The 24,719-nt window shown below is 40.0% G+C and overlaps 1 non-coding gene across 1 annotated transcript; it reads right to left on the minus strand.

Annotated features, from left to right (window-relative positions):
• Positions 1–12,962: 12,962 nt before the first annotated feature.
• On the minus strand, positions 12,963–13,077 carry LOC136726869 (U5 spliceosomal RNA). Its single transcript, XR_010808250.1, has one exon. It is a non-coding gene; the product is annotated as a U5 spliceosomal RNA (small nuclear RNA).
• Between the last annotated feature and the right edge of the window lie 11,642 nt (positions 13,078–24,719).

The following is a 24,719-nucleotide window of genomic DNA, read 5'->3' on the forward strand; positions in this document are numbered from 1 at the left end:
ACACTGCCCCCCTGGCCGCCCAATATGTAGCCGCCTGCCACAGCCTGAGGGGCTCACTGTGAAAACATACAGGAGCACCAGCTGTAAACTTGTTAAGTATAAATAAAGTAAATGTACATGTCTATTAAGATTTTATTTATACATTATTTTTCTTACCTTTTATTATTTTTCAATTTATGTATATAATATTAACTGCTTTGGCAACACTACGAAACTGTTTGTCATGCTAATAAAGCACCCTTGAATTGAATTGAATTGAATTGAGAGAGAGAGAGAGAGATTGTGTGAACAGAGCACTGCTGTAATACAGCATGAAAAGAGCCGGTGCAGTGAAGCGATGATTACAATAATGATTATTAAAAGAGTTATATATGATATTAATGATTTAATTGAGGTTATAATGGACAAGTCAAAAGGTTAAAATGTTTGGCTCTATGTAGGTTTCGAGCCGCGCTGTTTGGGGGCCCAGTGCTGCTCCGACGCCGCCGCTCTGATGCTCTGGGCGTTTAACCCGCAGCGCAACCGGAGCAGCACCGTAAAACAACTAGAAGACAGATCTTATAAAGTGTTATTTAGTTGTACATATACTGCACAGCACAAGAAACATTGGGAAAACAAGACAGCTATATGAGTGACATGTAATGTTATATGTACCTTGGATATTTTAGACGTTTTATTAAAGCACTGTCCTGTGCTACTGAAATATCATCAACTATTACAATTTGAAAGCTCCCCAAATCCTTTCAGATGCCTCTCCTAATGAAATGTGTGGAATTCAGATCGGGAATATTTGCCCGTTTGTGATCCATTCGCTTGTTCTACGTGCACATGCTATACAAATGAAAAGAATAGAAACCTATTGTGAATCCAAGGTTGTCTATTAGTGAGTAAGATGTTCATTAGATTCACATTTGAGTTGTATTTCATGTCAGGATGTGAGCGCAGTTGTGAAGGATTCAGAAATCAGTTCTTGGAATCGTATCCTAAACTGAGTGAGGGGCTGGATTTGAACTCATGAAGATTTCAGGATCTTGGATGTTATTCCTTGCCCTGATGAGGGGTACTCATGAAATATTGAAGGGACCCAGAAATCCACATTGGCTCTGCCATGATCTATGTAAGGCCACTACAAAGAGATCTTAATATGGATAAGGTACGAGCTTATTGTTTTTTGTTTTCATGTGTTTCCTAGTGCCAGTACATGATTATTCACCAGTCTTCTGTGCTGGGTTTTGAGGGTTTCACATGAAGCTGTATTGTAACATTTTTTTTGCTGTGAATCATGTGACTGCTGCAGTGCATGTTTTAGGTTCCTGTACTGTCCTTATCAACTGGGCCCCTGATGACGTGCCTCTTTTGTGACGGAGAGAGAATCACAGTGATGGCTGTAGCAGCGGGTATACAGTACTACATGATCTATTTTTAAAGTCTTACTTGTAGCAAAATGTATAAATGTGTTTAGTTGGTTACAGGAAATATGCATTCTAATTTAGTCTTACCAAAATAAATGTAATGCTCTCATTAAATGATTTCAAAATGAAGAAAAGCTGATTGGCTGTGATTTGATTTAATATCGTTTAAACTGTGATTATATGGTGTAGAACCGTGTGGGAAATAAGTGGAGAAATCATGGAGATAAAGCAAATAGAACTTTAATCGAGCCGCTCGGAAGCCCCACGTCAGGAATAATTCCTTCAGTGAGAACTTAATGTTTACCAACATGAGTGCAGCTTTATAGGAAAATGACGTAACATCTTATGGCCGTTCATCCAATCAGAAGATACAGGTCCGGGTCCGTTTTATGATCTGTCCTCCCGTGAAGAGGTGATGGATCCAAAGCAGATGTCCGTCTTTGAAGATGCGATCCCACGGTCGTCATTTACCTAGTGTCAATCGCTCGTTAACAGAAACAATTCCTGCCTATCTGGAGAAACGATTAAGTCATAAACAAATTCTCAGCAGACATCTGTAGGCTATTTCGGCACTGTGTGATCTTTCATTACTGACAGGAGTTTCTAACAAACCAACCTTGTTGACCCTTTACTTGTGCTGCTAAATCTAATCTGCTCAGTCTGTATACAAACTACTTCTAATGCTAGTATTAATATAAAACATTATATAGTTATCACAAAACACTTTCTTCAACTTCCTATACAGAGTCTTCATTCTCTGCTGTTTGGCAATAGAGCAAAGCAGAAAGAAGCCAAAAAGTTATGTTTGTCAGTTACAAGCAAATCCCCTTAGGGGTTAGGAAGATTTGACGCTGCGTTTTCAGCTCCTTCATCCCAACCCTTCCCCGTGGGGTGTATATGTGTGTACGGCGAGTGTAAGGGTGTCCCTGCTGTCTGGGAGAGCGATAAGTGTGTGTCCCTAAATGTGAATGTACAGAATGTCCTGAAGGTGTCTCATGGAGCAGAGTGACCTTTGTAATAGTATCTTTCCAATGCATCCTTTGGTTTTCCTTGAGTCATGAGGTTTATTGCCTTTGATACTAAATCCATTTGTCCTCAGTCACATGGAGCCTCCAGAACCAAGGGGATAGAATAAGATTTGTGTCAATGGGTGTGTGAGTTTTGCTCCTCCCGAGTGAGGGACGGTGTCGTTTAGTAGAAATTTAGAGAAAGTCTGCCAACGAGGGTGTTTTAATTGCAGCTGTAACCATAGTAGATACATTATGAGGTTTACAAAGTTGTTGAGATGCTCTTTGAACAGTGTATTTAAGACATAAAAAAGAAACATACAGACATAGCAGAATAGTAACTACCGATATCAATCCATGTAACACAATCATACCCAGATTACCAAAGGTATCAGCAAGCCATCCCCAGAGGGTTTTTCCTCCGGAGGACTGGTGTATCTTTGTAGTTGCTTTGATTATTCTGATCCATCTTTGGTCTAAAGTACCATTCTCCTGTGATGCCTAAGGCATAATCATATGCATACCGTACATTAGAGGCAACTCTAAGTTGTGAATAATCAGAAAATCCTGGAATTGGAATGGGGATCATTGGAACCCCTTTCTTAGTGTCGTGTGGAATGTGGGAACAAACCCAACATTTTGTTTTATTAAGGGCATTTGCATAGGTGCGTGTCATTTGGATACATTTGTTATCTGTCCATGATTCAACTAAGGACATACTCATAATTTTTGATTACTTCTCCTGCTGTTGTTATAAACCCTCTACGTTCCCAGGTTGCCATATAGTCGTGTACTACTCCAAATGCATAGTGACTGTCAGTGAAAATGTTAACTTTAATGTCTTTCGCTATTTTTAATGACTCAGTCAGCGCCACGAGTTCTGCCACTTGGAACTATATGTTGATGGATCCAGGAAAATAAAAGATGGAATTCCCCACACTGGGTGGGCGGTGGTATTGGATGATAGCACCGTCGTAAAATCAGGATCCCTGCCAGGACACTGTTCAGCCCAAGTCAGGGTCTGTGAGGGGGTTTTCTAGGAAGCGACTGTGGTCCTCCTGGAGAACCAGCTCAGAGCATGTATGCTCTTCTCCCTCCCCTAACATCCCATCTGCTGGGTTTACTCGTGTGTCTTTTATTATTTGTATGGATTTATCTCTGGGGAGCAAAACAGCTTCCCATCTAGCTCGTCTACTATCGGAGACTGAACGCAATTTGCCGGTGTGTAATAATTCAACTAACGTGTGTCCTGTGTGCAGAATCAACTGTGTGTTCATTACAAACGAATCGCATGCCTGCACTGCCCAAGAGGCGCAGTCTACTGCTGCCATACAGCGATGCATGCCTGCTGCTACCGTAGGTTGCTTTGTGGAGTAATAGGCGACGGGACGTGTCGGAACTGCTGTATAATAGATCCCATCTTGGGAACAGTAGAGGTGAAATGGTTTAGTATGATCTGGTAACCCGAGGGCGGGGGCATTGCTGAGAGCCTGTTTTATTACACGATAGGCTATTTCCTGTTCATGTCCCCAGTCTATGGGGTCCAAGGGAGCCGGGCTCCCTTTGATTAACGCCTGTATCGGACCTGTGGCTTGTGTGAAATTAGGGATGAAAGTGCGGCAATCATTAAGGAGCCCCATAACTTTACGCACAGCCCTAACATTATGTGGTTTTGGCATATTTAGAATGGCTTCTTGCCTATTATGCGTCATAGATTTTTGTCCTTGTGAAATGTTGTGTCCGAGATATTGAACCTTAATTAAGCCTATTTGTGCTTTCTTAGGGCTTGCTTTAAATCCTGCCTTTTGTAAGACACCGAGGACTCATCAGGAGACGCAATCAAAAGATCATCCACGTACTGGATGATTAAACTATTCCAGGGTGTCAGATCCATTCCTTCTAAGGTCTTGGCCATTGCCTGGTGAAAGAGTGTCGGACTGTTGTGAAATCCCTGTGGCACTCAAGTCCATGTGTACTGTTTGTCACATACAGTAAACGCAAATTTATCTTGGGAATCAGAGTGGAGTGGCAGGCTCCAAAATCCATTGCTAATATCCAGGACGGTAAAAATAGAGTGTTCAGGTTTCAAATCATTTAATATAGTGTTGGGATTGGCTACAATCGGGTGTAACCGGGGTGTAACTTTATTCAATTGTGTGTAATCAATTGTGAGTCACCATGAGCCGTCTGGTTTTGCCACTGGCCAGATTGGAGAATTAGTGGTTGAATGCGTTTCGCGTATTATTCCTTCATTTTGCAATGTTTGAATAATTGTCTGAACTGCTGTAAAAGCTTCTGGTTTAATAGGATACTGTTTATGTGCTTTGTGTACTGGACCTGGGATTACTATAGGTTCAATTTGTGCCAGACCACAATCTAGTTTATGTGTTGCCCAAACATCAGGAAATTCCTGACATACGTGTCCAAGTGGTGTGTCTGGCCATATATGAGGTGTTGACGGTGTGAGTGAGATACTAGCACAATTTGTTGCGTATCTTTGTGTATTCTTTTTATTCCCGTGTGTATTGGTCCATATTATGCAATTATTATTAGCATCCACTAGTGCGCCGGCTTCTCTAAGGATATCTATACCTAATATTGTCCCCTTTTATACAGGTAACGAGCTGAGATTAGGAGCACTCCCTTTAAGAGAGTGCTCCTAATCTCAGCTCATTACCTGTATAAAAGACACCTGTCCACAGAAGCAATCAATCAATCAGATTCCAAACTCTCCACCATGGCCAAAGAGCTGTCCAAGGATGTCAGGGACAAGATTGTAGACCTACACAAGGCTGGAATGGGCTACAAGACCATCACCAAGCAGCTTGGTGAGAAGGTGACAACAGTTGGTGCGATTATTCGCAAATGGAAGAAACACAAAATAACTGTCAGTCTCCCTCGGTCTGGAGCTCCATGCAAGATCTCACCTCGTGGAGTTTCAGTGATCATGAGAACGGTGAGGAATCAGCCCAGAACTACACGGGAGGATCTTGTTAATGATCTCAAGGCAGCTGGGACCATAGTCACCAAGAAAACAATTAGTAACACTATGCAGTGAAGGACTGAAATCCTGCAGCGCCTGCAAGGTCCCCCTGCTCAAGAAAGCACATGTAGAGGCCCGTCTGAAGTTTGCCAATGAAGATCTGAATGATTCAGAGGAGAACTGGGTGAAAGTGTTGTGGTCAGATGAGATCAAAATCGAGCTCTTTGGCATCAACTCAACTCGCCGTGTTTGGAGGAGGAGGAATGCTGCCTATGACCCCAAGAACACCATCCCCACCGTCAAACATGGAGGTGGAAACATTATGCTTTGGGGGTGTTTTTCTGCTAAGGGGACAGGACAACTGCACCACATCAAAGGGACGATTGACGGGGCCATGTAGCGTCAAATCTTGGGTGAGAACCTCCTTCCCTCAGCCAGGGCATTGAAAATGGGTCATGGATGGGTATTCCAGCATGACAATGACCCAAAACACACAACCAAGGCAACAAAGGAGTGGCTCAAGAAGAAGCACATTAAGGTCCTGGAGTGGTCTAGCCAGTCTCCAGACCTTAATCCCATAGAAAATCTGTGGAGGGAGCTGAAGGTTCGAGTTGCCAAACGTCAGCCTCGAAACCTTAATGACTTGGAGAGGATGTGCAAAGAGGAGTGGGACAAAATCCCTCCTGAGATGTGTGCAAACCTGGTGGCCAACTACAAGAAACGTCTGACCTCTGTGATTGCCAACAAGGGTTTTGCCACCAAGTACTAAGTCGAAGGGGTCAAATACTTATTTCCCTCATTAACATGCAAATCAATGTATAACTTTTTTGAAATTTTGCGTTTTTCTTGATTTTTTTGTTGTTATTCTGTCTCTCACTGTTAAAATACACCTACCATTACAATTATAGACTGATCATTTCTTTGTGAGTGGGCAAACATACTAAATCAGCAGGGGATCAAATACTTTTTTCCCTCACTGTATATATATATATATGTGATTTGATGTGTATTCTTATTTGATTTCCTCCCTCCTCAGGAATCACTGATAAAACATTGTTATTTGAAGGAGAACCTGACCACTTAATTCCCTCCATATCGGAAGTCCTGCAATGATCCATGTGCTGCTTGGAGGTGCACCAGAAACGGCCAGTCTTGATATTTATGATTGTCCAGATATTGATGTCCGTGAAACAATCAAATTAGTAAGTATTTCAATGGTTGAAACTTGTGTTTGCTCTGTATTCTAAGTTTCTGTGCCTTAGGGAACCTTTGTGACATACTAAAAGGACATACTGGTAAGATGTTGGGCACTTTTCAAACAACAAAAATGGCATTTGGTTAGTTATAAGGGACATTTATACCAGTCTGTGCAAATATCTATGCATATTCCAATGTTTGCTGCAGGACTTACAGATTGAGTGAGGGGGTCAATATGTTTGATTCAGAACTAACCACTGCTTCTTCAATTTTGTTTTAAACATAATTTAAAAGAAAAGTGGGCTATACATTGGTCTTGATAAAAGGAGCAGTGGTCCCTGAAGCAATTATTTTAGTTTTTTGGTCACAATTCCTAAAACCCATTTTCTGTAAAATATGTTATCAACTTGCATTAATATATTATCCAAAGTACAATCATACTAATCATGAAGATGTTCGTATTATTATATTCTAAGGGTTCTAGTCTATTGTGTATTGTGTTTATTATTAGGCCCTTCTCTTATGTTTTACAGTTGTTATTATTATTCCATACAATACAGGGATTAAATTAAGTATTTTAACCACAAACTTGAAGACAAAGTCTTTGAGGAAAGCAGGGCCCTGTTCGTTCCAAGGGTCAAGTTTCTTAAGACTCAAATAGCTATTTAAATGACTTTCGTATTCAGTCGACTTAGTCAATTGTCCAGCTGGATGGCTGGGCACAGGTGGGCATGTGCAGTCTGTAAAGTTCTTTATTTAATAAAGTCCTTTAAAAGAATTCTTCCTACGGCTCAATCTCCTTCTCCCAGTTTAACCCTTCTGTTGCTGGCAAAGACTTAGTTGGTTTCTGGTTCCGGTTCTGGCAACAGAGATACAAGTTGAGCTGTGGCAGCGAGTTACTGGTTTAGGTGAGAGAGAGATAGAGATGCCGTGCGTTATCCTTTATAGCCCTGTCAGATCAATAGGTGATTGGTTCTTTAGTTTGTGAGATTGGATTTCGGTTTCAGCCCCCAGTGTCCTATTGGAGGGGGGCTTGATTTATGACTGATGTCAATCCATGCCATCTTTTGGAAATGCCGGTTGGCACGGGTTCGTAGCTCTGTGTCGGGATTTCGGCTCTCGTCCATTTCAAAGAGTTTTTATTTCCTACAGGCCCCCTTCCCCAGACATCTCACAGCAGGGATTCCAAGCTATTTGGCCCATTCTCGGTGCCATCCTCCCAAGACTGTCACTTTGATGTAAACCAGTTCACATGCTGATGAGTTAAGGAAATCTGATAAATTTGGGGGGGAGAGGTCTTCTTTAGATCAGTGCTTCAGCTCAGAGCTAAAATGCTCTTATCAGAATACACCCAACATAACGCTACACTGGTTAATTCTGTTCTGGGAAAACCACAATCCTGCAGGTTTAATAAGTCTCTCTACACATCAGTCCCTGAGTACCTTCAACCAATGGTCATTTTGACCAATTAAGCCCAAGAATTGAGTCAATTAAGTTGTCAAGGACTACCCAGTGAAGACGTGAACTCACGACTAGGTCACACTGTGAGCTCACCAGAGCAGACATTACACTGAGCTCACTGTGAGCTCACTTAGCGCTTTTCCAGCGACATGGTGCCGGTGCTGGAGCCGGAGCTGCTGCTCGGCCTGGGATCCAGCTGATCTTTTTTGAACCGGCCCGCTTTTCCACCGGTTTTGACGTCACTGGATGTGGGCGTTCCCAAGCATGGAGTAGAAGTGGAGAAACACAGCAATAGTAATCAGCACCGAGGCGACTGCGTCTTTAAACCCCATTTAACATCACAATCAAACTCATTCCGCGTCTATGGCAAATCGTAACCCTAATGTTACAAATGTTCCCTAAACACCTATTTTGCAGGATCAATAAAAAATTATTAGGATTTTTTAAACTTTTACTGACACACATAGTTAATAGCAATGTGTTATAACTTTACCGAAAATAATAATCTGTATATCTTTAATTGTTTAGACGTTATTAAGATATAATGCATCTTTCACATAGGGAACATTTGTAACATGTTAGGAAAAACAAACAAATGATTTGAAAATATTCATAATTACAGCATACAATTTGTCAGGCTTCATAACAATGGTATTTATAACATACTCTGTAAAAATCAAGCAAATAGCATTTGTGGTTCACGAGACAAAATATATATATATATATATAATCAAAGCTATCAGACTATAGCAGCCGGTGTATGAAGACACATACGATTATACAGCATTATTTGGCAGCTTCGCAAGACCTAATTTTAAACGTTGTTGGTAAGTTAGATAATTAGTGGGGACCCGCTATTTGCAGTTCTTCCCCTCCATAATTGCTAAAATAAAGTTTTACTGACATTTTATTGACCCTACCACTGCATAGGGCACATCTGTAACATGAACGCTACTGAATGGCACATACATTGAAAACTACGGAGAACTGAGACAAATCCACTTTACACTTCATAAATAATCTTAAAACGTTTCCAACCAAGGCAACACCCACTTGAAATACGTTCATTCTCATTTTTGGTAAACAAAAAGAGAGATTGTTACATATGTTCCCTATGATGCATCTACAGAGAGAGAGAGAGACAGACAGACACTAACTCTCTCTCTCTCTCTCTCTCTCTCTCTCTCTCTCTCTCAGCTGGGAGTGTGTGGGAGGGGTCTGCAGTGAGCGGGAGTGCTGCTGAGAGCTCTGTCCTTTGGCTGCGTTTTTTTGTTGCTTTACTTTTTTCAGTTTGTTTATTTTGTCTTCTGTTTTCAGTGCTTTTCTTATTGTGGGGGAACAGGGGAGGGGAGGGGGGAGTACCGGTAGTTCTTCCCGGGTCGGGGGGTCGGACCCCCTGAATGCGTCTTTTGAAAAACTGACCCGACGCCATGGAGTCAAGATCGCTCCGGTGCAGTTCTGCCCCCTAGAGCAGTGTGTGTTAGCGGTTGGGGAGGTAGCAGGGTGTGAAAATATCAAGTCTGCTGCCATTGTTATCTTCTTAAAAACCACTGATCTGCTCAATCAGCTAGTGGCTAATGGCACAGTGTTAGACGACACTTTCACCCCGGTGTTGCCGCTCGCTGCTCCTGCCCGGAAGGTAACGCTGTCTAACGTCCCTCCGTTCATCCGCACCGGCTCGGGCAGCTGATGTCCGGCATTAAGAGGGTCCCGCTGGGCTGCAAAGCCCCGCAACTGAAACACGTCGTGTCCTTCCGAAGGCAGCTGTATATGATCCTCAATAACATCAATGAGGATCTTAATGTCTCCGAAGTTGGATCTCTCTTGCTGCCACCACCACGAAGATTGCTCTTTAGTAATGTTGGAAAGTCAAAGACAGCAACCGTCAGGGTTCTTGCATATGACGTATTCGTGCTGCACCTCTCTGCAAGGATCCAGGACAGTTTGTCAATGTAAACTCCAGTGCCTGGGAATATTTCCACCTAAAAGACAATGGTAAATAAAAAACAAGTTTATCCCCAAACTATTCTTATATTATGTTAAGTGGAATACATTATCAGTAAGGCTGTGATTTTGTTACAGAAATGTGTTATTAAAGACCACAGTATGTCTCAATTCTAAGTTTATTAATTTACAGACATAATAAAGTCAGTGAATCTGTGACACCCATAATTCAATTACATTCTTATTATCAACTTTAACTATGAATATAACTGATAATGTAGCATCATTAGATTGTTTACAACCAATATTTGTTTTCAATATATATATTTTTACCTTGTCTTTGTAATATTGTAGACCAAGAGTGTTATACCTGTTTTGGTGATTCTTTGTCAGATTCAGAACAATTTGCTGTGGGGCTGTCAGAACCACTTGATGGTGACACACTTTTGTCTTCATTGCTGATAAATGTGGCTTTTGTTACAATTTTTTTCAGATTGTCCAAAAGGTCTGGAATCTCTGGAGAAAAAAACCTTAGTATTAAATGATAATCATTTCTAGTAATATATTTAATACAAAGTGAAAACAAAACCATCAATGCCTGCAATTATACTTGAGAGACTTGCTCTATGTTATTGGCAAACTGACCTTTTTGTGGGTCATTAACATTAGCTACAAAAAAATAAAAGAGATAAAATACAAGAATTACCAGGTCTAATGTAATGCATATAGTCATTAATGTAGGATTATGAAGTTATGTTGAAAACTTTATTTAATAATCAGTATTATTAAACTATTAGACAGTGCACATTAAGAGTCTGTATTGTGGTTCTAGATAACTTCAGTATGATCAACTATAATACATTACTCTGGAATCTAAATTACTGAAGAATAACATTTATCAAGATAAGGAATTATTTGCTATAAATAAAAAAAACTTACCATCAACCATACGGTTTCGAAGACATTGGTTTTCATTTTTAAGTCTTGTGTTTTCCTTTTCGAGCTGCTTAACTTTTTGCTGTAGCTCAACTTCACTGGACTCTTTAAATGTCTGTAGAATATGACGGGATCTAATTCTTGAAGCTCCATCGGTTTTCTTTCTTATTTTGTGCTGTATTCAGAGAGGAAAAGAGTTTAAAATGAAAATATATATATATATGAATATGATTAAAAAAAAACAATCCTGCAATACATTTATTTAATATTTGCAGTAATTATCTCACCGGTAACTGTGGTTCATCAAGGTCACTATCATCTGAAATTTGAAGTTTTTTGTTTGGTTTAGGTACTCTCTTCATTTTAGGACAGGGCATTTTTGTTAGGTCATTAAGTTTTCTTCTTAGTTCGCCTTCTTTTCCTAAAATAAAAATAAAATAAATAAAACCCTGCATTATGTCCACAGATATTTGGGGATTATATTTATTTGTCATAAAAATACTGTGCTTTGACCATACAAATTAAGATGAACAGCCAACACTGAATCAAAACTGAAGTTAAATTATATCTGGTTTAATTTATTTTGTGATTTGGGGGATTTTATTGTATAGCACAACACACAATAAATCGTTCTTACAAATGCCAGTCAAGTATGACGAGTTTTAGCGCCCTCACCACCACCTACCATGTTATAAGAGTATGTTAGAAGTACAACACATTAATAACTTAAACATTCATTTCAAATATACTGTGATTGTATATATCAAATAGCATGTAAAGACTTTAATGTTTTTTTTTTAAATAAACATTGTTACCAGTCATAATGATCTGCGCTTCATGGACAGGCCATCCACCTTTTGGAGGTTTGTTCGTGTCTCTCCACTCTGCTCTGAAGTTTCGAGTCGTCTCTTCGTCATCATCAGCAATGCTGAATAAATCAAAATTGCGAAAGCAAGCAGTGGGAATCACGCTGTAAGAGTCTTTGTCGACCCCACTTTCCCACTTCACCAACGCGTGCATCACCGCCATACTACCTTCACCTTCTCGTCCGTTTTTTCTGCGCGTTTTTCCCCCGACAAGTCACGGCACAAAAAACAGTCCCGCTCTGCATTCTGGTACTTGGCGTTCTTAATAACACCAACAGGGTGTAATCGCATAGACCACTCGAGTATAAAGTACTACATATCCCATCAGTTACTGTTTTTTTTCATTTTCTGAAACTGCAATTTAGCACTTTCAACTGTTTCTTAGTGATTCCTAGAATTACTAACCGGTATTGTAGTCAATGCGTTTATAACCTTTTTTGTTTAACGATTTGTGTGTTATCCTATGTGATCCCATGGTCTTTGATTTGGTCACGGAAGTGATTTGTCTTTGATTTGTTGATCTAGAGTTGAATTTTAATTAGTTTTTCCCTTTTGTATAATTAGTGTAGTGCTACATTTAGTCTTTGTTTTTAAATAAATTTGACAATTTATATCTTTGGAATTGGTGTCTGCGTCCAATTATTACAGAAATTGAGTTCTACAAGACTCCAGGATTCGTGATAAGGTGATACTATGAATTCACTTCTTTAATTGAAATGTATAAGTGTACCTTACGCTACATATATGTATGTATGTATGTATGTCCAATTGCTTTGACAATACAAATGAATTGAATTGAGAGGGAGAGAGAGAGAGAGAGAGAGAGAGAGAGAGACAGACAGACAGACTGACAAACAGAAAAACAGACAGACACAGACACACACACACACACAGAGCCAGCCAGCCAGCCAGCTCAGCGATGACATCACGAGCCTCTCTCAGCTGACTGCTATGACATCACAGAGCACGTACATTCCGTTGCTTGCCGTCTGTCAACCACTCAGTCACTGCCAGCCAGACTGGCTGGCTGGCTGGATGGGGGGGCTGCTTGCTGCTGCTGCGTACCTTAGCAAGCTTATTTGCTTGACCGGCCTTCCTACTCCTCTGCCCACATGACCACCTATGCCCGATCTGCTGTTCACCTGGATCACAGCTCCGCCCCAACAAGGCAGAGCCCCCCAAGAATGGTACAAACTCACCCACGATCCCCTCCACGGAAAGCTTTAGCAAAAGGCAAAAGCGTTATACGTAATGAAGAGGAACCCGAGTCCAAGACGCATCCGACCAGCCATACATATTTGTGTGTATTAAAGATCACATTTTCTTACATTTAGTTTTTCTGTACTTTATTACATCTTATTGTGATTTATAAAAGTATTGTTTCTTTTCCATATGTATGTATGTATGTGTGTGTGTGTGTGTGTGTGTGTGTGTCTGTCTCTGTGTGAAAGTTAGTGTGTGTGTCTGTACGTGTGTGCCTGTCTCTGTGTGAAAGTGTGTGTGTGTGTGTGTGTGTGTGTGTGTGTGTGTGTGTATATGTCTCTCTGTGAAAGTGTGTGTGTGGGTGTGACAGTGTGTGTGAGTGTCTGTCTGTCATGTAACTCGCACATCTGTGAGGGCACCATTTTTGCAGAAGAGATGTACACATTTTGGAGCAACATATGCTGCCATCCAGACATCATCTTTTCCAGTGACGTCCCTGCATTTTCAAACAGATCACATTTTATTACACTTTGTTTATCTGTACCTTATTACATCTTATTGTGATTTATACTTGTAATGTTTCTTTTCCATATATATGTATGTACAGTGGGGGAAAAAAGTAATTGATCCCCTGCTGATTTTGTACGTTTGCCCACTGACAAAGAAATGATCAGTCTATAATTTTAATGGTAGGTGTATTTTAGCAGTGAGAGACAGAATAACAACAAGAAAATCCAGAAAAATGCATTTCAAAAAAGTTATAAATTGATTTGCATGTTAATGAGGGAAATAAGTATTTGACCCATTTTCAATGCCCTGTCTTAGGGAAGGAGGTTCTCACCCATGATTTGACGGTACATGGCCCCGTCCATCGTCCCTTTGATGCGGTGCAGTTGTCCTGTCCCCTTAGCAGAAAAACAGCCCCAAAGCATAATGTTTCCACCTCCATGTTTGATGGTGGGAATGGTGTTCTTGGGGTCATTCCTCCTCCTCCAAACACGGCGAGTTGAGTTGATGGCAAAGAGCTTGATTTTGGTCTCATCTGAGACCACTTTCACCCAGTTCTCCTCTGAATCATTCAGATGTTCATTGGCAAACTTCAGACGGGTCTGTACATGTGCTTTCTTGAGCAGGGGGACCTTGCGGGCGCTGCAGGATTTCAGTCCTTCACGGCATAGTGTGTTACCAATTGTTTTCTTGGTGACTATGGTCCCAGCTACCTTGAGATCATTAACAAGATCCTCCCATGTAGTTCTGGGCTGATTCCTCACCGTTCTCATGATCATTGAAACTCCACGAGGTGAGATCTTGCATGGAGCCCCAGACTGAGGGAGACTGACAGTTATTTTGTGTTTCTTCCATTTGCGAATAATCGCACCAACTGTTGTCACCCTCTCACCAAGCTGCTTGGTGATGGTCTTGTAGCCCATTCCAGCCTTGTGTAGGTCTACAATCTTGTCCCTGACATCCTTGGACAGCTCTTTGGCCATGGTGGAGAGTTTGGAATCTGATTGATTGATTGCTTCTGTGGACAGGTGTCTTTTATACAGGTAACGAGCTGAGATTAGGAGCACTCCCTTTAAGAGAGTGCTCCTAATCTCAGCTCGTTACCTGTATGAAAGACACCTGGGAGCCAGAAATCTTGCTGATTGATAGGGGATCAAATACTTATTTCCCTCATTAACATGCAAATCAATTTATAACTTTTTTGAAATGCGTTTTTCTGGATTTTCTTGTTGTTATTCTGTCTCTCACTTCTAAAATACACCTACCATTAAAATTATAGACTGATCATTTCTTTGTCAGTGGGCAAATGTACAAAATCAGCAGGGGATCAAATACTTTTTTCCCTCACTGTATGTATGTATGTATGTAAGTGTGTGTGTGTGTGTCTGTCTGTGAAAGTGATTGTGTGTGAAAGTGTGTGTGTCTGTCTGTCTGTCTGTGAAAGTGTGTGTGTGTGTGTGTGTGTGTGTGTGCGTGTGTCTGTCTGTCTGTGAAAGTGTGTGTTTGTGTGTGTATGGGTGTGACAGTGTGTATGAGTGTCTGTCATGTAACTCGCACATCTGTGAGGGCACCATTTTTGCAGAAAGAGATGTACACATTTTGGAGCAACATATGCTGCCATCCAGACATCGTCTTTTCCAGGGACGTACCTGCATTTTTCAGCAGGATAACGCCAAACCACATTCTGCCCAGATTTCAAGCGCATGGTTGCATAGGCAGAGAGTGCGGGTGCTAGCATGGCCTGCCTGCAGTCCTGACCTGTCTCCGAATTGAGAATGTGTGGCGCACTATGAAGTGCAAATTAAGACAACGAAGGCCCTGTGCAGTTGCGCAGCTGAGGAAATGCATAATGGATGAATGGGGGAAAATCCCGCTTGCTAAACTTAACCAAGTGGTGTCTTCAGTGCCCAAGTGCTTAATAAGTGTTATTAAAAGAAAAGGTGATGTTACATAGTGGTAAACAGTCGACTGTCCCAACTTTCTTGGTTTCTTTTCACTGCTAATGAGATGCTGTAGAGTGAGTTAGTTATATTGCTTTCAGGAGCTCTAATCGTATTGATGAGTTCATGCAGCATTTGTAATTGAATTTCAAAAAGAAATCTTTGCTGTCTGGCCTGTGTGTATGAGATGTACTCTGTCAATCTTTGGCTAACAACTGAAACATTGGTAGAACAGAAATGGCAACATAAAAAAGAAAAGTACATTTTAAAAGAGCACATTAAATAGGATGAATATACAGTTTTTTACAATCACTTTGTCACTCATTTCAGAACCTTGATGTCATTTTTCAAAACTAGACACAAAACTCAAAACGGTCATCACTTGTAACACAGGCTGTCCAATGTTCAAAACATTGCATTGTGCATTCATATCTTTAAAGAAACCTAGCACTTGCAGACTTGTTGGTTCAAATAACTCATTTATCATGAAATACCATAGTAACATAGTAACACAGAAGATACCGATAGTTTCACTGTGTAGTTGTTCGTACAATCATTAAATATTGTAGTACAAAATATGTGATACATGTTTCATTATGGTACTACACATAAATACATCACTGTAAAAGGACTAGTAGAGAGAATACTACAGACACAGTGGAATCATTGAACAAAATCTGAAATGTATTGATGCAATACAATCAAATCACACCATAGGTTTCTTTGAATCCATGCAACAATAATTAGCTACAAAAACGAACAAAACTACAGTAAAATGTCAACTGCAGTGTTCCTCACCTGGCTTAGTGTAAAAAGCAAAACAAAGGATTGATTACTGTACTTCTAAATTTCCATCAGCCCTGTGTTCAGGTTCAGGTTCTCACAACCATTTTTCACAAGAGGCATCTTGAAACTGAACATACCTGAACATACTCAGTCATCAGCTGCTTCACTCTGTCTGCATTTCTTTCAAAAGGCACACTATACTCTGTGCTACACATTGGTATGCAGTATACAGTCATTTGACAATTGAGAGTAGCCTAATGTTTAGTGCATGCTGAAGACTTGCCGCTTCTCAGTACGGACATTTCTGATGATTGAGGCCACAGTTGATCCTGAGTTGATTCTGAGGTTTGATTGAATCATTGTAGCTGCCTCAGTCATGGTCATGCCATGATTTACAACATGTTCTACAACTATTTCTCGGATTTCACTGGACACTATTTGCTGTTGCTGCCGCTGTCTGGTCCGTGGCCTTGTCCTCTACCACGTTCCCCCAACACCTCTCAAATGAGGCCCATGGCTGCCTCTCTGGTGAGGCCTAAGCCCTCCTCTATGACGAGGCCCACGACCACCTCTCAGAAGGGGTGCATGTCCCCTTCCATTCCTTTGACCACCACGTCTTCCTCCTCCCACTGCTTGACCTCTATTGTGACCTGGATGACCTGCCGGCTCCATGTTATCACTGTGTTGCTCGGGTGGATAGCACTCATTTCACTCGATACTCGTACCACAATGTGAAATCAATCATCAATAACCAGTTGGCAGTATTGGAAAAGCAATTACAAGGGCCTGCATACATACAGTAATGTCAAATCTGATGTGGAAGAACAATCATCTTCAACCAGGTTGGAGCGTTAGTTGCAATGCCTTTAATACACGCAGCGTGGAGAGGAACAGTGATTCAAGAAGATCCCAAAGTCGCTCTGCCTTCATTTTAACAGTCAGAGCTTTTATACACAAAAATCAAAGAGCTGGTTATAATCAGAAAGTCATTACTATGTTATCTTAAAAGTTAGCTAAGCAGAATTTATATCATTATAGGACAGAGTTCATAGATCAACACATGGATTAGGGAGCAGGCACTTCAATCATACTGTTTGACATTGTCTCCAAGATTCTCATCGTAAATAACAAGCAGAAATCAAACTACCTTCTGGCCTGACCTTCTAGCTTGACCTTATCTTTCTTAAGTATACAAGAGAGAAAAACAGGTATTAGAGAAAGAATTTCTAACTTTCCTTCCACACTGAAAACATGGTGTGGAAAAGTGCTACATGATGATGAATGATGATGAAATATTACATCCATAGATAATGTAGTCCAACTGGTTCATGCTCCTCGGTTATTGGTGTCAATGGATCTCATTATCCTGAAACTTTCATGATCGAAACATGGAATACTGTTCGTCAGTTTCCATAAAACTATGAATTAAGAGTAATGCAACAGTCACTTATCATTTTGAGCAGCTGTATCAATTGATAGTTAGATCTTTGTAATGAAATGAATAGACAGTGATCTCAGATGTAATGTGTGAATTGCATTTTGAAATGGTAATACTTTGACGTTAAGTTGTATCATTTTAGTTCAATGAACAAATGATCAGAGGTTGATGTGTATTGTATCCAAGCAATTGAAAAATGTGCATTTTGATCATCGGGTGTGAGTTTAGTGTCTAGAGTTTTGAAAAATGACATCAAGGTTCTGAAATGAGTGCCAAAGTGATTGTAAAAAAGTGTAATATCAGGGGACAGTGGCTATTACTGATCTGGCCTTCCGTGGCCTCTGTATTAATGTAACAGGTCACATTGTATGTGTACACTGATACTTGATAGTATAATATAGTACAAGTAAAAAACATACATAGGTATCATAGAAGTATTTTGCAGAAATGATTAAGGATAGTTATCAAAATGGAGAGGAAATGCTAAATCCAGTCTCCCCAGGCTGAGCTTCTATTGCTACACCTGCTAAGTGGCTGCTGGCCCCACTATATGGATAGAGCCACACCAAGTACAAGAGTCTCCCCATTGCTATTTATATCTCCCTATCCAGTCTTCTATACGTGTCAGGTATACAAGTGTGTGTGTGTGTGTGTGTGTGTGTCTGTCTGTCTGTCTGTCTGTGAAAGTGTGTGTGTGTGTGTGTGTGTGAAAGTGTGTGTGAGTGTCTGTCTGTCTGTCTGTCATGTAACTTGCACATCTGTTAGGGCACCATTAATGCAGAGATGTACACATATTGTTTATTTTCCATATATATGTATGTATGTATGTATGCATGTCCAATTGCTTTGACAATACAAATGCACTGAATTGAGACAGAGAGAGAGAGAGAGAGAGAGAGAGAGAGAGGTGCTAAGGCACATTTGTAACATAAATTAGGGAACATTTGAAACATGCTTAGGGAACATTCATAAGAACATAAGAACATAAGAAAGTTTACAAACGAGAGGAGGCCATTCGACCCATCATGCTCGTTTGGTGTCCATTAATATCTAAGTGATCCATGGATCCTATCCCGTCTATTTTTAAATGTTCCCAAACTTTCAGCTTCTACCACTTTCCATCTTGAATGCCTTGAAGCCCAATTTCCATTTGTTGTCCCCTGGTGCGTGTGTCCCTGCTGATCTGGAAAAGCTCCTCTAGTTTGAGGAACCTTTCATGATTTTGAAGACTTGGATCAAGTCCCCACGTAATCTCCTCTGTTCCAGGGTGAAAAGGTTCAGTTCCCTCAGTCTCTCCGAGTAGGACTTTCCCTTCAGACCTGGAATAAGTCTGGTTGCTCTCCTCTGAACTGTCTCTAAAGCAGCAATATCCTTCTTGAAGTGTGGTGCCCAGAACTGTACACAGTATTCCAGATGAGGTCTAGCGCATTGTACAGTCTTAACATTACTTCCCTTGTTTTAAATTCTACACTTTTGACGATATACCCTAGCATTCTGTATGCCTTTTGTATTGCTTCCCCACATTGTTTGGATGGAGAAAGTGAATCCACATAGATTCCTAGGTCTTTCTCATGCATTACTTCATCTATATCTGTACCTCCCATAGTGTAATTATAGTGGACATTTTTGTTTTACTGCATGTATTACCTTGCACTTGTCCACATTGAATTTCATTTGCCAGGTGTCAGCCCACAACTGAATTTATCTAAGTTCCTCTGAATAGCATGTGCTGCCAAGATTGTATCTGCTAAGCCACCTATTTTAGTATCATCTGCAAATTTGACAAGGTTGCTAAGTATCCCAGAGTCCAGATCATTAATATAGATTAGAAAAAGCAAAGGCCCTAGTACTGATCCCTGTGGAACTCCACTAACAACCTCACTCCAGTTAGAAGTGACTCCTCTAATATGTTTCCTATACATCAACCAGTTCATAATCCATCTACTTACATGACCCTGAATGCCTACAGCTTCCAATTTGAGGATCAGTCTTTGGTGTGGAACCTTATCAAAAGCTTTTTGGAAATCTAAGTATATCATATCATATGCTTTCACGTGATCTACAGCTGCAGTTGCATGTTCAAAAAAATGTATTAAGTTAGTAAGACATGATCTGCCTCGTCTAAACCCATGTTGACTATCTCCAAGAATATGGTTTTCATTGAGATGCTCCTCTATTTTCTGTCTAATCATTTTTTCCAACATTTTACAGGTGATGCAGGTGAGACTGATTGGTCTGTAATTTCCTGGCTCAGTTTTGTCCCCTTTCTTGTGGATTGGTATGAAATTTGCTGTCTTCCAGTCAGTGGGAACATCCCCTGTTCTAAGTGTCATTTGAAATAATCGAGTTAACGGCCTATACATAATTTCCCTCATTTCTTTAAGTACTGTTTGAAATATCCCATCTGGCCCAGGTGATTTGTTTGATTTTAATTCTGCTAGTCCCTTTAGTACCTCCTCCTCATTTATCCTGATCTCTCTTAGGGTTTGACTGGATTGATTGTCAACCTGTGGCATGTCATCTGTTTTTTCTTTTGTAAAAACCTCTGTGAAATACTCATTTAGAATATTTGCCACATCTTGTTCGTTTTCCAAGATACCTCCATTTTTGCCCTTTATCTGTTTCACCTCCTCCTTAATTGACCGCGTGCTGTTGTAATTTTGAAAAAAGCTCATTGCATTGGTTGTAGCTCCAAGAGCTATGTTTCTTTCTATTTCCCTCTTTGCTTTCCTGATCCCTTTCTTAAGATCTCTTTGCAGCTCAACATATTCTATGTATTTTGTTTCATCACCATCCCTTTTGTATGTGCTATACAACATTTTCTTCCTCTTTATATTTTTTTGCATGCCTCTGGTTTGTATGTATGTATGTATGTATGTATGTATGTATGTATGTGTGGAAGGAAAGTTAGAAATTCTTTTCTCACAACTGTTTTTCTCTCTTGTATACTTAAGAAAGATAAGGTCAAGCTAGAAGGTCAGGAGGCCATAAGGTATTTTGATTTCTCTTTGTTATTTACAATGAGAACCTTGGAGACAATGTCAAACAGAATGACCTACGTGCCTGTTCCCTAATACCATGTATAGACCTATGAACTCTGTTCGATAATGATATATGTTCTGCTTAGTTAGCCTTTAAGATAACATAGTAATGACTTTCTAGCATGTATGTATGTATGTATATATATATATATATATATATATATATATATATATATGTATGAATGTATGTATGTCCAATTGCTTTTGACAATACAAATGAATTGAGAGGGAGAGAGAGAGAGAGAGAGACAGACAGACAGACAGACTGACAAACAGAAAAACAGACACACACACAAACACACACACACACAGAGCCAGCCAGCCCGCCAGCCAGCCAGTCAGCCAGCCAGCTCAGCGATGACATCACGAGCCTCTCTCAGCTGACTGCTATGACATCACAGAGCACGTACATTCCGTTGCTTGCCGTCTGTCAACCACTCAGTCACTGCCAGCCAGACTGGCTGGCTGGCTGGATGTGGGGGCTGCTTGCTGCTGCTGCGTACCTTAGCAAGCTTATTTGCTTGACCGGCCTTCCTACTCCTCTGCCCACATGCCCACCTATGCCTCTACTCCAAGATACTTATACAATAGAAAAACTATGGTAATAATAATATAGCCCAAGACAAAAAATATTAATCTTTCTAGACTGTATTAAAGTTCAGCACTTCGGAAAAATAGAATTATTTTGTATTTCAATAAAACAAAAATTATTACTGGTATCCACACACCCAACCAATGTAAATGTCACGGACGGTGTTAATTAGCTCCTTAATCACCATTACTTATTATATTTATATTTCACTTCACTTTATGCAATATGGCTTGTGTATTTTGTTTGGTTCTATATTGCCATTATTTTGTGTGTTGATTATCTTTCACTTTATTGTTTAATTTGTTATTCACTTAGTATTATTTTGATTGTTTGCACGCGTGCCTTATTATTTTTGTTTCTTCTTTCTTTCACAACTCACCTGGGTCCACCTGCACTCTTCACACGCGTCCCCACTTAATCACCCTGCCCTGGGAGAGGAGAGGATTATCTGCTGTAGTCCACTTTCCAATGTGGGAGGTCTCTGCGGCTCATATCTCATTCAATTATTTATTCATTTATCCTACATCAAGTTTATTTATTTTCCCACGTTTCATTCAATCACCATCAGAAGCTCTCTGTGCTAAAAGTGGCAGCACATTTGTCTCACACACATCAAACTCACCTTTTCCTGCTTCCCAAGCCTTATCAACTTACTCAGACCCTCGTCAACTTACTCAAACCCTCTTCAACTTTGGTTAACATTGCTCTGCATTCTAACAGCTATTCTTTCTCCTATTCTTAATTTCTTACAAGAAATGTATTCAGGTTTTTTTATCAATATGTTTTATTTATATTTATACAGATGTCACTCCATTATTCGTTTATTGAAGTCATATATGTACCTAACAAAATATTAGCCAATAGGCCATTGATCTCAATAATGATTCCCATAATCCTAGGACACCTTCTCTTTTACTCTCCCTTTCCATTCTTACTTTTCTCCTGTAAAGCATTTTATATTACTTGAGCTTACTTATTCTATAGTTGTAATCTTATACTTCTGCGGTATCTTACCCTTTTCCTACATCACTCATCTTAAAACCATGGTCTACTTTGACTTTCATTTCAGGTATTATATGCTAGGCACCAATAACCAAACATTTTCTGAAAGACTGTAACATGTCACCAGACTGTTTACATTCTCCTGCTTTCACAGGCTGTCAGGGCTGCACCAGGCTCTCTTCTAGCCTTTCGTTTCCTTGAATTTGACTTTTGACAGAGCTTGTCCATAACATGATGTTTAACAAACAAATTCTGGTTCTTCTTGTGGAGACACCATGACTATTTATGTATTACTATTATTATCCATCTGTTTATTCAATGTATATTTTGGATTACTTTTCTTATAATAGTCTTTCTTTCTGATTTCTGATGCTTGAGGCACTCTGTATAGAGCCAAAGATCCTCATGAATATGATAAATCTGTTGTTACATTTTTAAATATAATTCTAAAATGATTGCCAAAACATAGACATTTACCTTATATCACCTTCAAACTATACATATACATAAACACGCAAAGCACATACACATTGATATCTAAAGATAATTCAGATATCCGATCTGTGGCATGTTTTATTGACCCTGCAGTGTCTCAAACAGCCCTTATAACTTATTATTTAAGCTTATGATTATTTAGAATAAAATGTCAAATAATCCCACTCGATTATTTCATTATTTCACTATCTCAGTTTTCTTGATCCATTGTGAAAAAGTTCTGTTATTTCCTCCTCATCTGTAGAGGCTACATTAGCCCACTCCCCGGTCTGATATTCTCGTAGTAACTGTATCCAAATGTTGGGCGGACATTTAGCCTTCACGATGATGTGTACATCGTGCGGGTGAAGGAGGTGAATAACCATCTTTTCATCTAGAATATCCCAAAAAGTTGTGTTACCCTGGTTTGGTTTTAATTTTGGGAGGGACGCCCATATCATTTCTTTTTCTCCTGGGGAGAAGGGGACATGGGTTTTAGTCGTATAGACTATTGATTGACCTTCCTCTTTACTCTGTCTAGTTTTGACTTGCATGGGTGCAGCTGGGACCGTTTTCAGAGCGGTCAGATCTGGATACAATGTATTATTATAACCAAAATCAGTGATTGATTTATATTCCGGATTATATGGGGGAGGAGCGCTAGCAAAACCTCCTTTTTCATATTCCCATGCTTTGCGATCTAAATCATCCCAATCGGGCCTGTCGTCCTTGGAGTGATCTGTGTCGCGACGCGCTCCTAACACGGCAGCACATCGCGCACCTACACCTTCACCTTTTCTGACCACTTTTCTTGCCCTTCTAATTTGCCTTGTAGTTCTATTAATTCTATCGTATTTTTCACAACTTCTTCTCTCAATTCACATTACTGTTTATGATGATCTTCCATTTCTGTTATTTTCTTTTCTTGATTCTCACCAACCTGACACAATATCACAATTCCTTTCTCTGTCTTATCTGGTTGTTGTTGCTTCCACCAGTCCCGGTGCTCCTTCGGAGACCAGTCTTTCTCCCAACTTCCTTCCAACATTTTCTTCTCTACATTCTGTTTTTTTATTTCTCAAAAAACCAATAATGCTGGTGTCACTCACTGTGACGATTTATCTGAAATATTACATTATTATATATTATATTATGTATATATATTATAATAAAAACAAACACTCCAGTAAGGTACGGACACCCGTACATGACACTGGCTAAGGTAAGGGAACCCATAAACAACCATAAGCACCCCCGGACCTAGGACAGCCTGTAACTTGCTAACTTGCTAACTGTTTTGTTTGCTTCTCATCGTTTGCTGCTAGTTGCATGCCAAACGAGTTCGTTCTGTCCAAAATATAAGCTTTTTTTCTTCTAATAAACTCAATAAAAATACAGTGCACTAGCAACTATTTCCCTTTCAAAAGTTGTAGTCCCGTTTCAGTTAAAACAAAATGTGTTCTTCAAACAAAGAAAATACTTGTGTTTCTTTTCCCTCTTTACCTGCTCTTATCACAAAGCTTCTCAACACAATCTCAGGTGCAGGTGCACTCTGCGCTATCCTTTGCCCGAGCTTTGTCCAGGAAAACTCACTGTAGCCATCTTAGTTCAACACGGGCTCTCCTTACCTGCGAGTCACACGGGTCCAGTTCACTTTGCAAGTGAACAGTCTCTTCTCAGAAACAATAAGGAAACTTGGAAAGAAACACAATCCCAGGTCGGTGTTAAAAAAAAGTTCTTTGTTTTCATATTAAAAGAAAACATTTGTATTTTCTCTGCACACTTCACAGCTCCAATTAGCACACTCAACTAATCCCTGCCCCCCTCAGAACCGTCACTAAAGAAAGGTACTCACAGTCATTTTAAATATGACATCCTGTAGTGCTTGTTTTCAAAATATGATCTTATTATCACTTGAACCAAATAAATC

This window comes from Amia ocellicauda, unplaced genomic scaffold, assembly GCF_036373705.1.
Source record: "Amia ocellicauda isolate fAmiCal2 unplaced genomic scaffold, fAmiCal2.hap1 HAP1_SCAFFOLD_26, whole genome shotgun sequence".
NCBI classification, from domain to species: Eukaryota; Metazoa; Chordata; class Actinopteri; order Amiiformes; family Amiidae; genus Amia; species Amia ocellicauda.